This window comes from Mastomys coucha, unplaced genomic scaffold (genome assembly GCF_008632895.1).
Source record: "Mastomys coucha isolate ucsf_1 unplaced genomic scaffold, UCSF_Mcou_1 pScaffold15, whole genome shotgun sequence".
Taxonomy (NCBI): domain Eukaryota; kingdom Metazoa; phylum Chordata; class Mammalia; order Rodentia; family Muridae; genus Mastomys; species Mastomys coucha.
The window spans coordinates 25821429-25838661 of record NW_022196897.1 but is presented as its reverse complement, the minus strand read 5'-3'; the positions used below and the strand labels follow the sequence as shown (position 1 = coordinate 25838661).

General features: G+C 40.0%; 1 protein-coding gene and 1 pseudogene across 17 annotated transcripts in view; one reads left to right on the top strand and one right to left on the bottom strand.

Moving 5' to 3' along the window:
- Dennd1a (DENN domain containing 1A) overlaps positions 1–17233 on the top strand; it is a 486221-nt gene that overhangs the window by 187772 nt on the left and 281216 nt on the right. The gene's annotated exons all lie outside the window — the stretch shown is intronic.
- Positions 814–10106, bottom strand: LOC116090535 (annotated as a pseudogene).

The following is a 17233-nucleotide window of genomic DNA, read 5'->3' as shown; positions in this document are numbered from 1 at the left end:
CTCACTTGTATTACAGCATGCCTAATACTTTTAGCATTCACCACCCTACTCAGTTCTTTTGACAACTGGGTGAATGACAGATGACAATGCAGAGTTCGGTGATCTGAGGTTCTGTGGCTGCTCTGTTGCAGGACTTGAACACAGATCCCCAGTGCTGATCTTTGGACCTTTTTCCTTTGTCCTCTAAGACTCTTTCCAACTTTATTAGCTCATGGAACATGTTGGGAGTCAGGGGGAAGGTGATGAGATACATTTTCAAATCTGTAGAAATTTCTTGGAACTGTCTCCTCAAAATTGTTTTGAGTGTCTTTATAAAGTTTTACAGACACTAAGCGGTTTTGTTTTGTTTTTGTTTTGTTTTTGTCTCTGTAAGGTTTTAATGCTCAGTTTTCACAAACACAAGTTTCTACCCAATTTTATAACATACAGTAAAACGTTCTAGTCTTTAAAATGTGCATTATTCAACTATTCCTCATTCTTTTCCAATCTTTTAAAATCACTAGGAGTTTCTACCTAAGTAATTAATACTCTACTATATTTACATTTGAATTGCATGTCTTAAGAACAAACGAAATCCATGATATTTTGGTTAACTCAGTATATTTATAAAATAAAAAGCTCTATCAAAATACTTTTCACTGGAAAAATAAATAGAACAGACAGTGGATCTACCAAAATTCACATTTGCTTTGGCAGATGTCAGTGTGGGGCAGTTCAAGACAGCACAGTTTGCCCTTAATCCCCCAGAGCTGCTCAGCTTCCAAGCTCACTGCTAAACTATTTTACTGAGATTTCATAATGTTGGTATCTGGCTCATTCCACATCATCTTCAACCAAGCTCTGAGCACTTACAATTCTCTAACTAATGTTGGGAGCTTGGTCAGAAGCATCTGGCACACGTGGTGGAAGAGTCTTCTGTAACACTTGCAGCAGCTGCCACAGCTGTCCACACACAGCATTGGCATTTGTTAGGTGGTCCACACCCTTCTGGTAGTCACCTTGTGTTAATAACGCTTCACCATGCTGTATCTCTTCAAGGAAGAATTTCTGAACAGCTTCAGCATCTTTTAAATCAGGTACCTTGGAAAGCCCAGCTCTCTCCTTAGCAAGCTTCTGTTTCTTTCTTCGTTCTCGAAGCCTGTTCTTGAAGTTTGTGGGTAAGTCTGACTTTTGCGGTGGAAGTAGATGCAGTACCTGATGAAGAGGGCACTGCACACACCCACAGCTATGGGCGCTGTTCAGGCCCCCCACCATCTTCGCTCAACTGGGGCATGTGCCAGGCCACAAGGCAGCAGTTAGCTCCAACCGATTGGAGCAAGCCAGCTGCTTGCAGCCGCCTGTCTCCAGTCCAGATGACGAAACTAAGTGTTTTCAAAGGACTGTTTCTATGGTCTCTGGATAATCTATTTTGTGGGGCCTGGAGAGATGGCTCGTTGGTTAAGAGCACTTGTTTCTTTTGTGGAGGACCTGGATTCAGTTCCCAGCACCAGTTCACAAATAACAGTAGCTCCAGTTCCAGGGAATATGATGGTCTCTTCTGGTTTCTATAGATACCATTTGCACAGAATGCACACAAGCATGCATGTCTGTGAATACACACACACACACACACACACACACACACACACACAGAGCAGACACTGTATTTACAGAGTGCATACATACACAAATATACAGGTAAAACATTTATACATAAAACAAGTAAATCTTAAAATTTCTTCACTTGCTCTCTCTCCCTCTCTCTCTCTCTCTGTATATATATACATATTATATATGTATATATATAATATAGATATAGATATTCCTTTTTGGCTGTTGGGCACACATTTATTACTGCCTATCTTGAGTGCTTATACCTGGGTACCTGCCAAAGCCAGAGGCTCTTCCTTCTGCTATCTTTATGCCTTCATGTTCATAAGATACAGATAGGCACCATAGATTCTGTGTGCTTCTTCAGATTTAGATTTAATTTTAGGGAAGTTACTCCTGTGCTGTCCTGGCTCTTTGTGTCTTGATGATAGCAGCTCTCCTATATCATTTCAAAACAAGAGCTAGTCATTAGTAACAACTTGAAGTTTTTATTGCACAAATGTATGTGAATGGGACCACACTTGAGCCAGGCCTCATATACAGAGGTGGACTCGTGAAGGAACATTGTACCACAGCACAAACTTTGATGTTGAAGTCTGCATTCACTCATAAGAAATCAGATTTTGGGCTGGATTGATGGATCAGCTGTTAAAGGCTAGGCTTACAACCAAAAATATAAGAAATCAGATTTTGCTGAAAATTAGTTTAAGCAGGAAATAGCAACTACATTTGGTTGTACAATATTCCCTGCTTAACTTTCCTTTGTCATTTGTCATTTACCTGCAAGAATCCAGTTTTAGGTGATCACATAATTTCTCAAGTAAAAAATCAGCCTGAAGATGTACATGGCATAACTTGTGGCTGGATTAAGTTATTCCCCTTTGAAGTTGGCCACAGCCTAAAAGCACAAGTTGTTTACAAAGGAACCTATCGATTCTCCTTCTTTCACTGGAAGCATTGGAGCAGTGAGACCCGCACAGTCTGTTTGGCACAGTGGTGGCTCTCAGCTGGCCAGGCCCTCCTGCTGCTGAGCAGAGGATGCACCAGAGCTGGTTTGTGGCAGGGAACAGCCCACCTGCAGATCTGCTTGTGCTTAACTGGGGCCTTGCGACCGTGCACTACTACAGCCTGCTGTTTCAGTTGCAATATCTTTCTCTTAATATTTTCCATCTGGCCAACAATGACCTATAAAGACAGACACAAACCAGGATTTGAGTTATGAGGAGAGCAATGCTGAACCACTTCCAAAGCACACAGTAGAGCCTGTGGTCCAGGCAGCTGCCTTTGCATTCTGGAGAGAAGCAGACTTTTTTCCCAGGTCAGTTTGCAAAGCATTGTCACATCAGAGACCTGGGCTTTAAAGCTTTCAAGCATTTTAAAAGGCTTTGTAAAATCTGTCTCTGAATATCACTGAATGTTAGCATTTAGCTCACAATTACACTACTGATAGTGAAGATTTTGAACAAGAATATAATGAAGGTCACAAGAGTGTTTCATATTCAACTTCTAAATTTTCAGTTCTAGCTGGAGCTTTGACAATTAGGCTTGTGGCATAATTGGTGTCTTGTACTGAGAGGTCCTACAATGGCAGGTATGTTTGACGATAAAAGTAAAAGTGTGTTGAAATTGTGACTTCAGTAAGAATTTCCTAAATATGTGGATTTGTTCCTAGCTTTTTTTTTCCAGCCATTTTAAATGGTAATCTATAAAGCTAATTTTATGCTTCTAAATCATTAAAAGCCCGTTGAAAATACTTGTCAAGATCTGAACTTTAAGTTTGGATTTTGACAGTTTTGTCAAAGGCCTTGGGAATGACATATGTTTATTTGCTGCTTGGTTGTTTTGGGGGGTATTATTCTCCTCAAGCTTTTAGTTGTTAGACTGTCTTTTACAAGAAAGAACAAATTGCACCTCTCTTTGTTACCTGATCTCTAAGAGGATAGGATCCAGATTCTGCAGCATAGCACTGAAGCAAAGGCTCAGCAGCCTCGTTGGGCACTCTGCTACTCAGCCCTCAAGTCCATGCTGCTACATCCAGTCTTTTGTTTTGAATAAACCAACCTCTCTTCTTAAGGAAGCGCAGAAGATGTTCTTGGTTTTGTTTGGTTTTGTTTTTTCTGTTTTACAATTTTGTGTTCCCCCTTCTTTCCTACTTCTCTTCACTGTCCACCCTTTCCTCCCTACTCCTCTTCCCTGTTCCTGCCTGGTGGTTGACTCTTTGTACCAGAGTTGAAGTCACATTTGGCTTGGAGCCAGCCGCTTTGAGCACATTGCTTTTCAGTGCAGTTAAAGAGTGAAATTCCTACTTCAGGCTCATTAGGAAATTTAGGTGTGCTGGTTTAGAGGTTGATTAGATATTCCACAGGTGTGCACTCATGGATCTTCCCTCTTTGGTCTGTCTTGATGAATGGGGCTTGTTTTATAGTGTGGATGAATTATGTCCGAGAGGTAGGATGAGAAATGCAGGTTAAGTAGAAGAGCCCAATTGACTCTTAAACATGGGAGTGGGTACAGAGTGCTAAGAATACAAAGCCTGGACTAGTCCAGTGCTTTCAAGAATAATGAACTAAGGAAAATCTGGGATTTTCTTAGTCTTCTGACCAGAAGTGAAGATCATACTAGAGTAGATTTGATGCTAGGTATAGTCTGTTCACCAGGAATGGCAAACCATCAGGTCAGTAAATGTTGCCTGCATTCTACCTTGAGCCTGGCTATAGTTAACAGTGGAGATACAGAGATAAGAGGTGGATTATAGGAGCTATGATCAAACCAGTGATCTTAACACGTTAAAACTTGAATACTTGTAAAAGCTTGAAGCCCTCCAGGAGGAAGTATACCTCACTTAGTAATAGTAGGAAGTGAGACCTCAAGTGCTACTAAGAGGATCCCCCAACATGGCTGGCAAATTGGAACAGGGATGGGGATAAGGAAAATCACTCTAGGTAGGTTAGATAGCACAGGCTTATAACCAGGAGAGTCCAGGGTTTCTGCAGTGTCAAGCCATTCAATCCCTGAACACAGTTAGGGAGGGAGGTTAGGAGCCCCCCCTTCCTAAGATCAAGGGCCTCACATGCTATGGGCATGGACTTGTAGCTTGATTCAGAAGTCAGTGAAGAACAATCTGGAAAAACCACCAGTCAGAGAGTGTCATAGACACATTTATGTGTTACCACTTTGGTGACAGTGTTGAGGACCCAATTATAAGTGAGGTAAGAAGCCATGGGATCAAGGTAAAGAGGAGGGGACATGCTGGTGTGGAGAGAGAGAGTAGCCCAGCAAGTTTGCTATTTGAAAACAGAATCTGTACATTTAGAAGGAGAGTCTCTCCCTGAAGTCCTGATTTTTGTACTTAAATCCCTTTTAAATGCTCATGGAATATTTGGTGGGAGGATGAGTGCTCTTTTAGGTGAAAGTAGCTGCTGCTTCTTGTAATTGCATTTTGCCTAAAGTAACACTGGGTTGTTGGTGTTCCCCAAGTATGAGCTCTCAAACAGCAGACTAAAGCAGCATACTTGAATCCTGGGTGGCAGCAGGAGGCTGATCCTGGATTTCAAACATCTCCATAGATAAGTGAGAGTCATCTGTAAATAATCATGGCTCAACATAGCAGAAAACGTTGACAGTGATGAAGTTGACTTCCCAAGGTTCTTCTGAAAAGCATTTGAATGTATTATAAATAGCCTCATAGTCAGAAAAGTGAGTGTTTGTCTGTAGTTGCTGGGCCTTGTGAAAAGAATGGGTTTCCATTAATGAAAGGATCAGAGAGCGATTCTTCTGATCCTTTGCTAGACAGAGCTGAGGCCCCTACTTTGATTATATTTGAAGTTGCAGGCCATTAATGAGAACACTTTAGCTGGTCTCAGACCAATCTTTCTTACTCTTCTCTTTACCTTTGTTCATTTGGGGCTCTCCTTTGCCCCCTCAGCAGGCACAGCCCCTCCTCCATTGAAGAGTAAGAGCCTTTTCCCTTGGATTTCAGGCTGAGACAGCTGCCTCTTCTGTCCCTTTGCCCCCACCTCCCTCTTGTTTTCTTCAAGACTTAGCTGGTGGTTGGGGTGAAGAAAACTGTTTTTCCTCTCTTGCCAGTCCATTACACCTTCCTGTTGGAATACACGATGATATGGAGCTATGCTTGAATGTAGTAGATGTACTCTTCAAAGGAACTTTTGTGGTTTTAATTGACAGTCGTGGCATAGTACAAAACACAGTAATTGTCTATTTTCAGCATGGAAATTAAATTAGGGCAAGCCTTTAATTATGAGCCGTAGCTGTTACTGAGGCCATGTGGCAGAATGAATAGGGAGCAAGCAAAAGATAGGATTCAAGAGCTTCCTCACTTAATATTTGAACCAAGCCTCATTTCCTTTTATTTTTTTTTAAGTGAATTTAAGATAATTTAAGATGATAGCTATTTAAGGAAGGGCTCTGTGATTTGATACCTGCATAGAACCTGACAGCATGATCATGACAGGACTGAGGAAGAAGGCTTAGAGTCCAGAACAGACTTTGAACTCTGGTGTAGGAAAGCTCAAGATGATACATAGCTATAGTGGGGAGTTCAGTGGAATGGGAGGCTTAACTATTGGTCCTGAGTCCTTTTCACTGCCACCTGGACTTGTTTTTGAAAAGTACTTTTTCTTCTCTGTCCTCCAACAAAGCTAGTTCTATGGACAATCTAGTTTGGTCCCAAATTTTGACTGTGTCATCACAGTAGAAAGGCACATAGAAAGGAGCCACTGTCACAGTCTGGTAGGTCTGGCTCATCAGAGGAACAAAATGCAAGCATACCTTCCCATGTATGAACCTGCAGGAGGCTGTAGTTTCTGCCATGAGTATGGAAAGGATGTCAGGACTTCAGCCAGAACTGCAACTATCATCACATTATTTTGTTGCTGCTCAGTGGAGCTAAGAAAGCTTAAGAACATTACCATCTGGGCAGAGCCAACCAATGGTGAACTGTGAACTGCTTACCAACTTAACAGAAACTCTTGCTACCTCATTCATTAATTAGGCCTTTATGGCACACCTTCTCTGTGTTGCTTGGCAACCATAATAGCAGTCATTAAATTCTGTCATTTTATATTAACCCTTTGGCCCTGGGTGGATTGGGAGCCCCCACCTTAACACTAATGCATTTTACATTAGTGCATCTACCTGGGAAATCTCATTCCCTTGACACCTTCAGCTGCAAAGAGCAAATAGCCAGAGTCCAAAACCAGAAGAATTTCCTTTTTTTCCTTCACATTAGTGTGTGTGCTTTTAAGGCACTTATGAAATATATCTGTCAGGATGGAGACCATTCCCCGGTCTGCTGACAGACAGACATAATGTATAGTCAGCAACATGAAAAGACAGCTAGCATCCCAGAGAAACAGGAGCTGACTGTGACTTCTATGGGCTATGGAAAAAGGGCTGCTGTGAGAACCAGATGGAAGAGTTGTTAAGAGTTGTATTTCCAAAACTGCATCTGTAGCTGCTCTGCAAAAATTTGGACCATACATGCTGGAGGGATGGGCCATTTCAGCAACACACTTGCAACATTTAAGTGAGGCAGGGAGGACTGAACCATGTATTCTGGCAAAAGCTAGTGGACAACTGGAATTCTCCCCAGCCAGTCTCTGAGAAACTGTAAAGGGTTCCTGTAGTAGTCCCTTCACCTATGAGGCTACTCACAATTCCAATAGTGTAAACATTGTAAAAATCCCAAATTAAAATGGGACCTAGACATATAATGGTGCCCTGACCCCCTTTTATAGAATGGACTAAGATTTTGAAGTGTCAGTGATACAATTCAGCCTTACAGAAATATTTATATTTTTCTTAATGGAAGAAAATAGGAAGTTAGATTTTGCCAGACAGATGTAGGATTGAATTTCCATCCTACCCAGAAACTATGGGTAGTGGCTCTCTTTTTGAAAGCCTTAGGTTTATTATTCTCCTTCATAGCAGTTTTACAGATGAAATGAGCTCCTGTTTAACATATGCATCCCCTAGTCAGCATCTGGCCCATTGTATGGACTTTATTCATTCAACAGGCAAGTAGTAAGTCTACTACTCTTGCTATCAGAAAGTCCTCTGCTCTCATGATTTTATAGTCAGGTTTAATATCTGATCCCCATTTGTCCTTCAGTTTGCCAGGAAGGCCCAGAGAATCTTCTTACCCAGATATGATTGCTCATACCATAATCCCAATACAAAAAGCTGAGGCAGGAGGACTGGAAGTTCAAGACTGCCTGCACTTTACATTGAGATTCGGCTCAAAACAAAACAAATAAGGGAGGCATTACTTTCCCAAGGTATTTGACAAGATCTAAGAGCATGCAGTCACTCATCTACAGGTCTTGTGTCTCTCCATGAATCATTATACATGGAATTCTGCGGCACTGCTGAGTTTCCTGACTGATGCAGTAACTAGTATTTAGCTTTATAATAATTTGGATAGTAATTGTGCCTGGCAAAATAAAAAGTAGTCATGCTCACTTACTAAGGCAAAGTTATTTTGCACTTGACTTGCAAGCCAGATTATTCATTACTACTGACAGCTTGTGTGAGTTTTGTAAGGTAGCTAGCCTTGTGGTTTATTGAGCTTAAATAAACATTTATCTATCACTCTCTGTCCCATCAAGCATGTATGCATCCAGGATCTTAAGTGACTTCTGTTTGTTCACAAAACTTCCCTAGGAGAACTCAAAAAGGCAATTAGTCTTGTTCTTTGGAGCAGTGCCTCCACTGTATTAGATTTCACTGTATGCAAGCTTAAATGATAACCCAGGAGCAAGCCATACCATGATCCAATTTGATATTTAGTTTTGATTTTATTAGTAGTTGTCTTTAATGGATGTCTTGTCATGTAGGCTTACTGATTATTAGTAATTTAAATTGACTGAGAATGAAAGGAAACCACAGGCATGAAACTGACAGACTGGCTGCACAGCTTTCAAGGCAGCCGTGATGCCGGCAGGCTCCCTCCGTCCCCCTCCCTTTTAAGGCTTTGAACACCCTTTCTGCTAATGCTGAAGATGAGAGCTTAATACTGTTGCTATCTGGGAACCTTTAAAAGCAAATGGGCATTGTGAGTGTTCCTTCCTCTTTGAAGGTAAGTGTTGTCCATGTGCCCACTCTCTACTTGATCAGCTCTAATTTGACCCAGGAGTAGAGATCTGTGAAGATGCTAACTGAAAAACAATGATTGCAGGAGAAGTAATTTTCCTTGCCCTTTATGTGTGCTTTCCTACCACTCTCTAGGATTGCTGGCCCAGTCTTGAGAAAAAGGACAGCCGAAAATGTGCTTTTTTCTGTCGGCTCTGGGGAGTAGCCAGGATCATATACAGGCTTGGACCAGCATGGTCCAGAGTAGCACAAGTCCTACAGCTATTAGGTCCAGATAAGAGCATTCAAGATCTGAGCACCTTGGTCTTAGCATTGTTGGTCTGTATAAGTGTTGAGATACTGGACACCTTCAGTTAGGTTTAATTTAAAACAACAAACTTGAAAGAAAGTAATTTTAGGTCACTTACTAAATATCTACTAATAATCAAGCTTGTTTGTCACCTGCTCTGTTCAGGCATTGATGTGGAAGAATGATGAAGGAATGACTGAATGGAGGAATAATTGAAGGGGAGCTGTGCTTTCTGTCTTTCTGACCAAGGCAGTTTTTATGTGTAAGTGTTAGGATTTCCAACCAGTGTGATGTGCTGCTAGCCCAGGTGTTAAAGCTATAGAGCCACTTCTTGCAGAAAGTCTGTACTCTTATTTCTCTCGCTAATCCATAAAATGTACATTTTGAGCAAAATGTATTTTTTAACTCAATGAAAATATAATTTTGAAAATTTAGAGAAATCTTTTATGAAAAAATATTTGCTTCTGGCTTTTTTTTCATGGAGGAGCCATGAAGTCTATGTGTAGTGTAGTGTCCTCCCATCAGTCACCTCCAGAGTAGGAAAGTGTCTGAAACTGCCACTTTTCTCATGCCAGAGCTCTTTGACTCTCTTGTAGTAGGGCCAATTCTGAAAGTGTTACTCCCTTACCCAATAGACTGGTGGTAGACAGGGTGACCTGGAAGGACCCATCTGCACACCTTCTCAGCATCCTCTGCTGCTCAAGCTGGTGTCTGTGATCAAGGCCAGCTTCAATGCAGGAGGATGCTTGCCCCAGCCTACCAGAATGACTTGGAGTGACCTGCAGAATGTCGAGCTACTGCTTGCCACCAGCTATCCTTCACTCTAAAACGCTCCTATATTGCTTCTCTTTAAATTGATTACTTTCAGGACACTTGCCAGGCAAGATGCATTTAATTTTACATTTAATTTAATTTTTAAGTCTTACTAAATTTCTGAATGGCTGTGTTGTGTACCACTGGTATGGGTTCTCTTACCTCCTGTGTACAAATAAAAAGGTACATCAGCAAAGGCTGGCAGGTGTAGAGCCACAGCTGCTGAGTTCTGCTTTCCATGAACTGGGTGAGCATGCATGAGCTCTTCACTTGCCTGAACAGGACTGCCCCTTGATAATAGCATTATCCACAATCACTCTCTCTAATATTAGATTTAAATACAACATGTAGTGACTAGTGGGGTAGTGTGCTCGCATAGTCTGTTGGTTTTTTTTTTAAATTTTATTTTAGCTGTTCATTTCAAAATGTCTTTAAATGCAGTTTTAAATAACCCACTGAGGAGTTTATGTCAGGAACTGATGAAAAGCCTGCCATTGCACTCTTCCCTCCAGAGTCGCCATGGAGAGATGGAAATGCTGTTCTGAGCTGACCTGAACCAGTGGTCCTGGGCTCTAATCTCTGATTCCCAGATGATAGCAGATGTCTCTTTAGTGATTCCAGGTGTTCTGAACAGAGTACAATCTCTTATCTGACACAGCCACAGTGACTCCTTAGACTTCTTTCATATTACCTCTTTAAAACATTTGAAGGATCTGGATTTCTTGACAGCTGCTAGAATGCTAACTTCCTACTTAAAGGGACTCTGCTTCAAGTCCTCAGGTGATCTGTGGACTTTCATGCTGTACTGTTTGATTCAGGCCCACATACCAAATAGTTTTAATATGTTCTCTTTTTTCATTAAACAGATTTTGTCATGTCCAAGGGACTTCCTGCTGGCACTCTTTCTTACCATGCAGGCGTTGCCTGCCCCTTGTTAACTCTGCCTATGTCCCTTCAGAATATCCCCACTGACATCTTCTTGGTGGTGGAGCTTTCCCTGCCTCCTTCAGAAAGCAGCACTTCTTCCATAATTTCTGGAGTGGTGTGCCCATTTTTGCTTTGAGGTGATTTCTTATATGTCAAACCTGAGCTTCATTACAACAGGAGCTAAGGTATTTAGCTAGAACTTTCTGCCAAATTAAATGTTAGAAATTTTGAAGAAAAAGTAGTATAGTTACAAAGATGAACTGATAAATAATCTCAACTCTGCATTTCGATTTGGGGCAATAAGTTAGTCATCTGACTTTTCTTACAGCATGCTACATTTAATTTTGTTTTGTTAAATCTTTTTCTATGTCCAGTTTAAAAATGTAACATTTCCTCTGTTACCCAGAAGTCAGGGGAGGTACAGATCTATGTATATACGTATCTGGTGTCTGATGCATGTAGGTATCATCATGGAGGCAGTACTAGTTAATAGTTAATGATTTTCTTACTTTGTGTCAGCCGTCATTCTTGGTTTTAAAACTTTAAAAATATTTACTGAGTGTGTGTATACTTGGGGGAGGGGCATGGGTATGCAACATAGCACATGTGGAAGCCAGAGGACACCTTGAAGGAGTTGGTTCTCACCTTCCATCATGTGGACTCCAAGGATGGAACTCAAATCAGTGGATTAGCAGTAACCTCTTTTGCCTATTGATCCATCATGCCGGCTTCAGGAACCATTCTAAATGCTCCAAATACACTTAGTTTTTTTACGCTCACCACAAGTCTGTGAAGTTGAAACAATTATATCTCTAGTTTATAAATGGATGAACAGAAGCACAAGAGGAATTAATTTACAAAAGAATGGAACTAGAATAAGGACGCTAATGGCCAGGCCCATGGTGTTTGGGTTTCTGATTGTAGTTACCACTTAATGAATATATTGTTTAAAAGTTGAGGCCATGTCTGTCTGATGGTTTCCATTTTCTTATTGAGTAAGTGTTGTGATACTGAGTAAGAAAGAAAGTGTATGGAGACCAGAAGTTTGAATAGACAGAAGATTTAAAATACTCATGGAGAGTAACTAGTTAAAAAGGAGGGCTGGGTGGCATTGAAACCTTAGCTGATATGGTAGACAGTAGTTGAGAAAGTTGAGAAAGTTTTAGAAATATATCTATGTAGAATTTCCCCCCAGCCATGTGCAACAGCCTAAAGGCAGGCACAGAGAAGGCGAACAGTTAGAGCTTTCTACAGCCAGCCATGCTCATGCTTTAGTCTTGATGTGCGTCATAGAACAAGCTGAGAAGCAGGAGTGAGTCTAGGGCTAAGGACCAGTGGAGCAGCAGTTAGAAGATGAGCCATATATTTGGCTCAGAATTTGAGAGTCTTAAGTAGTGGTTTCAGAGGCAAAGCAGACTTGGTAATGGGGGTCAAGTGAAGACTAAAGGATGAGGTGTAAGAGATGCAGTAAACAGGGAGGTTGTTGAAATACATGAAAGGCCAGGTGTTAGTCTTTGCCCCTCTTCAGTATGTGTGCAGATTTCTGCTTTGCAGCACATAGTATTTCCTAGTAGTGGTGGAGTTGGAAGACCTTGCTGAATTTATATGTGAAAATGTGTGTGTATGTGTGTGTGTATATGTATATATTTAATTTTAATTGACAGAATATGTATTTGTTACATAATATATATTTTGATAAATTATAAATTATGTAATAAAATTATCAAATCAAGTAATTTGACCTGTGAATATTAATACATATTGTCAATTCCTTCTGTGTAAACATTCTCATATTCATACTCAAGGGGAGAGATTGTTTCTTCCAAGATATTTTAGTTTGATTTATATGTAGCACAGGTTGCCCCCACCGCTACATTAAAACTCAAACCAAGTTAGTCTGATGCTAAAGTTTTTTCAATGAGCCTTCATTAGCTGACTCAACAGTGTAGCCGCTTGGGTTATCGTTTCTTGGTTGGAAAGTGACTAGAAAGGATTCCCTAGAGATAGTGAGGAACTCAGCCTCACATTTTAGCATGGAGGCTCTGACAGTGATTACCCAATTAATTGATTGTTTTCTAAAACCGAACAAAAGCCTTTAAAATTCTTATTATATAGTGCCTTGTTAGATATTTGGTTGATGGTATAAAAGGACAAACTGGGACAAATAAACAAAAATCTCTCACACCAAAATACCCTGTTATTGTTTTGTTTTTAAGAATTATTTATTTTATGTATATATGTATAGCTGTCTTCAGACATACTGAAAGAGGGAATCAGACCCCATTACAGATGGTTGTGAGCCACCATGTGGTTGCTGGGACTTGAACTCAGGACCTGGAAGAGCAATTGGTGCTCTTAACCACTGAGCCATCTCTTCAGCTTCCCCCACACCCCAAAATACCCTATTGCTGTCTTTTCCTACTTTTGTATATTGTGATATGTGCCTTTTAAATTTGGAACTGGAGACATGACTCAGTGGTTAAGAGCACTTGCTGCTCTTGCTGGGACCTGGGTTTGGTTCCCAGCACCAACACAGTGGCTCACAATTGTCAATAATTCCAGCTCCATGGAATTTAACATGTTCTTCTGGCCACTGTGGGTCCAGGCATGCACATAGTAGTATGTAGACATACATGCAAGTAAAATACTCATCCACATGAATAAAATAAGTAAAGAGAAATAACAAGTGACAGAGCCTGAGTATCACTGACATAGTTGAATGAAGACGTTGACAGTGCTTTGGTAGCTTTGGTGTATTGATATTTGTGTGGCAGGATGAAAAGAGAATTAACTAGGAAATCAGAAAGCTCACATTATGATATTAGACCCATGAAACACTTGCTGAAAGTTTCTAACCCTTGCTGAATGTCAGACTTATTTTTATTTATTTATTTTTTTACCAGTAGTGGCAATCTTTAATTTATACCCTGACTAGTTTAGGCAAATGTCGGGCACATAGTGATTGCTGGAAAAAAAAAAAAGGGTAAATTTTGTCTTTTTAATACCCCTACCCTATCCACCCTCATTGTTCCAGGACATTTTTAGATCATTTGTTCTGAGGGAAGTCTTGATTTTCTACTGGGACATTGGTGCTCAGACAAGGCAAGAGGAAAATTGGAAGGAGAAGTCCTATAAGCTGAGGTAGCTTCAAAAAGCGGAGCCACTGAGCTGCCAGGAGACCTATGCACTCTGTTAAGCTTCCTCCCTAGAAGGGCTGCAGAAAGGCTAGCATTGCCACTCTTAGACACACAACAGTTTGACCACTTCAGACCTGCTGGGCTGTGGAGTGGCAGCTTTTTCTATGTTGACCAGCTGGCTCAAGGTCAGTGCCACAGAACAGTAGGCAGCCTACTGACAGCCAACAGGGGCTGAGACTGGGCTAGTTGTCCTGGCACTTTAAGTTAATTTCAAGTTATATGTTCATTCCAGGGTCATTTATTCTCTGTGAAATACCTGGAAGCAAACTGCCTGAGCCAGTAGCATCATGAACAATCCAGCTATCCAGTTAAAATCCAGAATCTAGTTAAAAGTACAGTACCATGGCCATTGAAAGTTCTAAGAGAGAAGACAACTGAAGGCTTCAGGAACTTTTACTTTCCTCTAGTTTAAATTTCTTGTTCAAAATTATATAATCAGAATTTGTTCACTACTCACCCAGCTTCCTCTTGCCCAGCCGAGAAGGTGCTACAAAGGAACAGAAGACGAAAGTTCTGTATAGCCTGACCTTCTATCTGTATGCAGCTATAGGACAGACTCTTGTTTTTTCATGTGCTCACATTTTGTACATGCTTGTTTAAAATTTATTTTCCAAGTCATGAATGTTTTTAGGCTCTTAAATAAGTACACAGCATACCTAAATATGGGGAACATTACTCATATTTTTCTATACCAGAATTTAGATTTCAATCACATCAACATTTTTTGTAAATAACTAAAATAATACACGCTTAAGTAAACAAATAATGGTAAATGCAAGTCTCTTTTAACCATTCCTTATCTCCAGTTCTCCAGCCATAAGACAACTGCATGGTGTGAGTGTGGCACATATATGGTTATGAACACATGCTTGTACAATTGTGCAAACAGATATGGAGCCTAAGGTATGGCATCATGTACTTTCTTTCATTGGTCTATCCCTTCTTTTTGAGACAGGGTCTTTCAGTGAACCCAGAACCAATCATTTCAGCTAGATTCCTTAGCCAGTGGGCTCCAGGGATCTACTTGTCTTCATGTACACAACTTCCCCAGTGCTGGGGTTCATGTTGTACCTGGTTTGTTTGTTTTTTTTTTTTTAACAGATTCTAGGAATCCAAACTTATGTCCTCTTGGTTATAAGGCAGGCATGCACCCACCAAGCAATCTCTCCAGCCTCAGAAAAGAACTTTCATAAGTAAATAACTATTACATGTATTGTTTGATGCATATGTGAGAATCTAACTTATTTGTAAAGAAAGTTATAAAATGAATACCCAAATATGTTTATTTCCCAGCCTTTCTCATCCATTTAATGGTAACACCATTAATGGTGTTAAAACTTTAATGCTGCCCTAGACTTCTCTCTCACACACTCTGATTCCCACTCAACAGCCAGTTGAGCTTCATTGTATATTCAAATATACCTAGGATTTGATGACTTCTTTCTACCTCCTGCATTAAGCTCCTGATCCAAAACAATACCATTTGCTTTCTTTGTTGTTTTTTTTCTTTTTTCTTTTTGTTTGATACAGGGTTTCTCTATGTATCCTTGGCTGTCCCGACACAGAGATCTGCCTGTCTCTGCCTCCCAAGTGTTAGTATTAAAGGCTTGTGGCACCACTGTCTGGCAATACCATTTCCTAATGGTGAGATAGTGTTGTTAGTATTCCTATTCTAGTCTTTTTCTTTTTAAGTTTTATTGCATTATGATGAGAAAAGTTACATGATTTCAATTTATCTGAATTTGTTAACATTTAAAAACATATTTTAAGTAAATAGAATTAAACCACATTCTTGTTTTCCTTTTGTACCCCAACTCTCCCAGAGACTGCCTTCAATACCTACAATATCTTTTTTGTCATATTCTTTAAAATTTATAAAATATTACAATAATAAAAATGAGTATTATAAAAGTTGTTTGATATAAAACAACAATCAATTTAACAGTCTTATGTAGATTATTGTCTACAGCAATACTGAAAATACATTTTTCTCAATATAAATTTTAAATATCTCTAAACATATTAACTGTATATTTCAAAATAATACATCACTACTAGTATTTACTTAAATGAACATAAATATATAAAGTCTTTTTGTTTGTTTGTTTGTTTTGTATTTAGTAGACCTTAAAATCTTGGCTCTTACTGTGGTAACTTGATACAAGAGTTACAAATGTCAAGCAGAGCATTTAGTCTCATCTCACTCTTTGTTCTCTTGCAAGCTCCCTCCCAATTTAATTGTCTACATTTCTTTTGGGTATATAAATACTTTTAAAATATGTAAGCTGTACTGGCTGGTTTTGTGTGTCAATTTGACACAGGCTGCAGTTATCACAGAGAAGGGAGCTTCAGTTGGGGAAGTGCCTCCATGAGACCCAGCTGTGGGGCATTTTCTCAATTAGTGATCAAGGGGGTAGAGCCCCTTGTGGGCGGTACCATCCCTGGGCTGGAAGTCTTGGGTTCTATAAGAGAGGAGGCTGAGCAAGCCAGGGGAAGCAAGCTAGTAAAGAACATCTCTCCATGGCCTCTGCATCAGCTTCTGCTTCCTGACCTGCTTGAGTTCCTGTCCTGACTTCCTCTGGTGATCAACAGCAGTGTGGAAGTAAGCTCAATAAACCCTTTCCTCCCCAACTTGCTTCTTGGTCATGATGTTTGTGCAGGAATAGAAACCTTGACTAAGACATAAGCTGTTCTGAAAACCATATTATAGGTTAAAAACATGAAATAAACAATACTACTAATAGAGAGGCTGAGATAGGAGAAGCAAGATTTCAAGACCCTTATGTTGTACACAGTAACACACTGTCACGAACAAACAAGCTGAAAATGTATATGGATTGTACAATATTGGACCTATTTCTCCAATTACCAAATTAGAGAGACCATTGGATGACAATCAACAAATTTCTAATTCCTCATATTTTTAGATATCAATCGATTAGGATATGTTGTAATAGTAATTTTCATATTAAGATATTAAGAAAAAGTAATTGTCACTTCCTGTTGTTTTTGTTGTAAGAGGTGGAATTAGGTTTGTGTGGATTTGTTGAAAGATTACTTTCTTGCTTCTTCTAGGGTGTAGTTTTGCCCCTTATGTTGATGTTTTCCATCTATTATCCTTTGTAGGGCTGGATTTGTGGAAAGATATTGTGTAAATTTTGTTTTGTCATGGAATATCTTGTTTTCTCCAGCTATGGTAATTGAGAGTTTTCTGTGTATAGTAGCCTGTGCTGGCATTGGTGTTCTTGTAGGGTCTGTATGACATCTGCCCAGGATCTTCTGGCTTTCATAGTCTCTGGTGAGAAGT